The sequence below is a fragment of the Sorex araneus genome, chromosome 3, assembly GCF_027595985.1.
Source record: "Sorex araneus isolate mSorAra2 chromosome 3, mSorAra2.pri, whole genome shotgun sequence".
Taxonomy (NCBI): Eukaryota; Metazoa; Chordata; class Mammalia; order Eulipotyphla; family Soricidae; genus Sorex; species Sorex araneus.
This window is the reverse complement of record NC_073304.1, coordinates 83,076,256-83,083,112: the sequence shown is the minus strand read 5'-3', so window position 1 is coordinate 83,083,112 and position 6,857 is coordinate 83,076,256.

The window sequence follows — 6,857 nt, the reverse complement described above, 5'->3', positions numbered from 1 at the left end:
TTTCCAACCAAATAGTACTAGTCTTTCAGGTATTGAACTATCCAGTTATGATATTAACTCCGAACACTTATGCTATTAAAGATCTTTAAATATACTTTAGGATACTTAAAAAAATCCCATTCATTTTAATAATTATAATTTACATAAGTGCTTGAGCGATAGCACAGCGGGTAGGGCGTTTGCCTTGCATGCAGCTGACCCGGGTTCGATTCCTCCATCCCTCTCGGAGAGCCCGGCAAGCTACGGAGAGTACCCACACGGCAGAGCCTGGCAAGCTATGCGTGGCATATTCAATATGCCAAAAAGAGTAACAACTCTCACAATGGAGACGTTACTGGTGTCCACTTGAGCAAATCGAGGAACATTCAGAGGACAGTGCAGTGCTACAGTGTAGTGCTTCACCCTAAATTTATTATTTATGGTGTAATGGTAATATGTCCTTGCTATGTCTTTTGGAGATAAAAGTCCTATCTGCACTTGATAGGGCTATTTTGATGGTCATAAATATGGATGTTATTAAAAGTTCTTAAAATATTAGTGTTAAAATAAGAAGTTTGAACATATGGAAAAATCCTATTATGACATTTCTGATGAGATTTTCTCAAATGTGATTTATTAGGGCTCAAAAATACATGTTCATGTGACTGAGGGCATTTTTTGGTATTTTAGTGTTATATTCATTTATCCTTAGTGATTCAGTAATTCTCCATAATGATCAATTTTGAAATTTTGAACTGTGTTTTCACATTGCGTTCTAGTTCTAATTTAGAAATATGTAAATGATCCAAAAATGTCAAGGTATTTAGTCCAACAGTTATTTAGCATAAATAATTATAGGATTCTAATCATACCTTTCCAGCCTCTTCTAATCATTTCTAAGAATGTTTTACTAGTTTCTCAAAGTGATGAATTGATCTTTAATGTATGAAACTGCTGGCTAAAAAAAAATTAGCAGTAGAAGCTAGGAAGAAAATGGAGTACACACTCACTGAACTGTGAAATGCAAAGATCTATTCAACTCCATTAACTACAAAATATACATCTTCCACTCGCACACTGGTCAATGAATGATTCTATATAGAGTACTACCTGTCTAAATTACTGCAAGATGAACACTTTGGTAAAGGTTGGATGTGACAGACATCAGTCTACATATTTAAAAAGAAAGGTAAGCGGTGATAATCTTGAAGTTCTTTCACAAAATTCATTCCGTCCAATTCCAATCAACACAATAGATATTTTAGAAAATTCTCTGAAACTAAAGCCTTTATTTTAAGAACAAGCAAAATTCTATTATTTGCAATATTTGTCATATTAGAAAAACTATAAACCGTGTTGGTTTTATAATGCTTTAATTTATTAAGTGCCTATTGGATCCTTCTTATGTAAAATTTATGTAAGTAAAGAGAATCAATAGGAAAATAAATAGGCTTCCTTGTATCAGGGTGGTGCTCAGGTGTTACTCCTGATTCTGCACCCAGAAATTGCCCCTGGAAGTACTTGGGGGACTCAAGTAGAATGCCAAGAATCAAACTTGGGTCTGCTGCATGCAAGGCAAGCCCTAACCACTGTACTATCACTCCAGTACAAATGTCATAATTTGAAATGGAAATGCTTATTTTATTTTTAAGTGCTTTTTTAATTATAGGACTGGAGCAATAGCACAACAAGTAGGCACTTTTCCTTGCATGCAGCCAACCCAGGTGCGATTCCTCTGCCCCTCTCGGGGAGCCCGGCAATCTACTGAGAGTATCACGCCCGCACAGCAGAGCCTGGCAAGCACCAGGTGGTATATTCGATATGCCAAAAACAGTAATAACAAGTCTGACTATGGAGACGTTACTGGTGCCCACTCAAGCAAATTGATGAACAAAGGGACATCAGTACTATAGTGTCCTATCACACTGGCTCTGGGATGGAATTCATTTTGTTTTTCTACTACAAGATAAGTATTTTTAAATTTTCTGCAATGGTAAAATACAAAAATGGAAAAGTTACCACAATGAGAAGAAATAGTCGTATGCAATTAGATGACAGTATGGAAGAAACAAATAGATAAAATGAGTAAATGTCTTATCTCTCTTACTATGGAATTTATGTACATATATACATATATATAAACATACGTAGGTTTAAATAAATGTCACTGTCACTGTCATCCCGTTGCTCATTGATTTGTTCGAGTGGGCACCAGTAATGTCTCTCATTGTGAGACTTATTATTACTGTTTTTGGCATATCCAATATGCCACAGGTAGCTTGCCAGGCTCTGCCATACTGGCGCGATACTCTCGGTAGCTTGCATGGTTATATCCAGGCATTTTTACAAAGAACAATAAATAATTCATACATAGCCAAGTGACAAGTAAAAGTTGAAATAAGTCATTCAAGAATTTATAAATACTTTGGATAGCCTCATTACTTTATAAAGTTAGTATATAGTGTTTGCTTACCATATACTCAACACTGCTCTAAGTGTTTTTCATGTATCATTTATTATTCACACTTCTGTGAAATATTTTTTTTACAACTGCTCATTTTAAGTTTGGTGAAACTGAAAGAAACTAAGCAACATTCCCCATTTCACATAGCCATAAGAGTTTGGGTTTACCTTCTAGTCACCCAGCTTCTCTGTCCACACACCCTAAATTATCAAAGTTTCATTATTATTTACTTTTAAGAGCACCTTTTTACCAATGTAAAAGCTTTTGACTTTTGTGTAATTGATTTTGTAATCCACATATCATATTTCTTCCACATTGCTTAATTTGAATAGCTCAGAATTTTGTATATTTCATGTAGTATCTCTAAAGTACATGTGCAATTTATAGTTTTAAACATTTAGTTACCTATTTAATATTTTTGCTATCACAAGTTGATACCTGCCCTTATGAAGTGATTTAGAAATCCTTTCAAGCCATGTAATTGACTATTATTTTAGAGCATTCTTTAATCCTTAGTGCTTATTTACCTTCTATACATGAAGGAGAAAATTTAATGAAATTAGGTTTGTGAGTCAAAGTTTCAAACCACTAATAGTTTAGAAATTCCGAGTCTTTTGCCCCATTCATATTGCCACATTCATATTTGACTTGAATAAATTGGTTTAAAATATAAAAAGAAAAGATAAGTTTTCTCAATCACGTATGAAACCCTGGACATTAATCATCAAAGGTGGTACCTAGAAGGTGGTTATAATTAAAGATATGTAATACTAACTCTCCTGCATTTTCCTCCTTCAAAAGTGCATGATATATGTTTATTGTTAACCTCACATTAGATTTTCTTGTGCTAATTTTCAGAATGTTACTCATAAACTCTCTGTTTACTAGTATACTCTTTAATTTTATATAGTAAAATATATTGAAACTTAGAAATACTTTTCTCATTTTTCCTAGTTGAAATCTAGTATGTCTTTGTGTAAAATCCTATTAGCGCATGGGGATTGCACTGAAAGGATGTTCAAGGCCTTTTGGAACACACCTGCGTTCGGTGCTCTCAAGCCAATTCTCCACCCAGAACGGCTGTTGCCTTGGACAGATGAAGGAAAAATGAGGGCCAACCTGGTTGCTGACTAGTTACCATTTATACAATCTTTCATCTCTCCCAGCTCTCCCCAACCCCCCCTCTCTCTAAGCATGCAATTTTTTCTTCCCGCTGTACCCGTCTCCTCTATCTCTCTCTGCTGTCTCTCCCTTTCTTCTCTCCTTCAATCCTCTTTCACCACTCAGCTGCTTTTATATTCTCTCACCATGCCACCCCAACCACACCTCCCCATGGGAAGCATGATCAAAATTTTTTTCCAGTCTTCCCGACCACCTGCAGCCCACAAGGGTAAAACAGCCCTAAAGGTGTGTTTCTCCTCTCCTGAGACCTGCAACTTAATTAACACCTTTAATTCTACTTCCTAATATTTACTGTTCTGTATGGACACAGTAATAGACACTTTTAGGCTTATATAGTGACTCTCCTGGGAACATCTCACCACAGACTCAGACTACAGTGCTCAGGTTGGATTAATCATTCCAAATCCCAGCAGGGTCCAAATCTAGTTATTAATTTTGGATAATGACATAATTTGTCCATGACCAAGCTCTTAACTTATAGTTAAGCATTAGGGCACCTTGGCCAGGCCCATTTTGATGCCAGGGTAATTCATAGCTCACTGCTTGCCCTGGTTACATCCAATACCTTGTTGGGACCCTGCTTTGGGAAACCTAGGAAGTAAGGGCAACTGAAGCTTAAGTCGAGAGAGACAGCAGATATACAGGATGTAATGTTATCTGGAGTCAATCAACTTCCAAGCCACAGGGTTTATCTCTTTAACTATCTTCCTGTATCCATCCAAAAAGCAATTGCTCTGGAATTACTAACCATGCGAAGGACATTAAGGAGAAGAGAAAGAAAATATTTACAAGTCAGAGTCTGCTCAGGAGACAAACGTAATTGACATGTTGGGGGGCAATCAATAAATACAAGCTCCCAGCGGCCAGGGAGGAAGGGCAAACCAACGTTATCCCACATATTTTCAAATCTAGTACATTTTCATCCCATTTTTTTGGCTTGTCTCACTTGATAAGAGAGACAGTTAAAAATATCAAATTAGTAACTAAGTGTTCAAAACTATAAATTGTACATGTACCTTAGAGGTATTGTATGACATATACAAAATTTTAAATCCTCCATTTGGCTTGTACTGAAACAATCTAATAGACGTTACATTAAAATTTGGATTTGGACATTTGGTGGGAATTATTAGATAGATCAGTATTCTTTATCCTTTGTATACCTGCAGACTGGCACCGGTTAATGGACCTGTAGACTTGCTTTTTATTTAACACAAAAACAGAAACTTTATTCAAGGAATCTTTACATATGAATGCTTCTGGTGGCTTTATTTGCAGTGTTTGAATTAAAAGTCACTTATTAGCTATAAATTACAGAATGAATTTAGATAGAAGTGGAAATCACAGTTATTCCATATCTATTTTGATACTTCCAACTGCCCTGTTCAGCTTTGGAAACAAATTTGTATGGAATCTTAGTGAAGTATCTGAGGAGAAAAATTGTGCAGTTTGAATTTGATAGCTTTTCCTCTCACCAATTCTTTGAATTATAATCATTGTGTATTTCAATCAATCTCTTTAATGGAACCAGTTATTTTTGTGAGGTCAAGATTTTACCATAACATAGATTATAATGGTGTAATCATTTTTCTTTGTTAGTGCAGCATTACCAAGTAAGTACTTCCTTTTACTGTTTGACTGAATTTGGTAAAAACCATAGTTCAAACAAATGAAGGTGTGTCACTCATTGATCTTAAAGTGGATCTGGGTTTAAAGAAAATATTTGCAGGAGTCACGAGTCACTGAAGTAGTTCTTTTATTCATACTCTTTTTATTAAGGTTTAAAATAATCTCAAACTTGTTTTAAATAAGAAGGTATTATGGAAATATTATTATTAAATTGTGGACTTTCTAGCTCTGATACAAAATTTGGAGATAAACAGAATTTTTTTAACATGCATTTAATATATCATTTATATAGATGTATTAGAGATTTTTCAAAATTTTTTTTCATCAGGATAACTGCTTGTTAGGTTCCATTTATCATAGTTTCACTTTATTTCAGTGTTGTCATGAGAATAATAGGCAATCAAGATTGAAAGTTTTTCAAAATTGCAGTCCTCTAAAAGTTACAATTAAATTAATTACAAATCCAGAATAAACAATTTTTAATCACAGAAAACATTTTAGTCACATTATACGCACTTTATGATGTAAATTGAAAAACTAATGGAATATTTTTTAATAAATAAAGCCATACGCTCACATAGCTTCAGTAACCTCTCATTAATAAACAGATGCACTAAAAAAGATGTACCCCAACATCTGCTCGTGCTAAAAATGACATCTTATTTTTTCTATTTTAATATTAGCACTCTGACAACCTAAATAGTACTTATTCCCAATTTTTATATGAGCAATCAACAGCAAAGCAATTGTTAAGTACTTTATTCATGGGTAAGCCAGCTTGACAAATGGGGTGTTTTCAGGAGAGGTTCAAAGATATAAAAAGCAATTAGAAAGTTGGTCCATGTGAGCTGCTCTAACAATACCATATGCTGAGTGGTTATAAGTAACTGAAATCTATTTCCCAGAATTGTAGGTTGAGAAGTTCAAGGTCAACACATACATAGATCTGGTTTCTAGTAAAGTTGTTTTCCAGTTCATAGAAGGCTGAAATTTTGTTTCTGGGTTTGTGTGTGTGTGTGTGTGTGTTTTATGAAGTTTGTTTGATTTTTGTCTTCCTGAACTTACATCGAAAGTAGTATATGGGAGCTCTCTGTGTTCTTTTTCATAAAGGCACCAATTCTCTTGAAAATGATCCCTTCCTGACCTACTCATTTCCCAAAGGCCCACTTTCAAGTACCATCACACTAGGATTTGATTTCAATGTTTCAGTTGGTGGGGGAGGTGGGGAGGACCCCACACATTTAGTGTATAGCACAGGACATAGTATATCTTATAACTACTCACAGAGGTGCAACTGTGCTCGAGTTAGTTGTAAAATACGATGTTATTCAGTATCAAGTGAATTTATTTGGGATCCCAAGTGAATTTATTTGGGGTGCCAAATCTTCTAGTGGGTTGGGAGAAGCTGGTGGAAGTGACATATTTAGAGGGAAAAGAAGGGAGAAAAGAAATGAAGAAAAGAAAATATATTTAACCTCAAATTCAGGTAATGAGAAATGGAGGTGAGGGAGAAAAACATAAAAGAGAGGTTGAGTGTGTGTGTGTGAGTGTATGTGTGTGCGTGAGAGAGAGAGAGAGAAAGAAAGAAAGAAAGATCTACCAA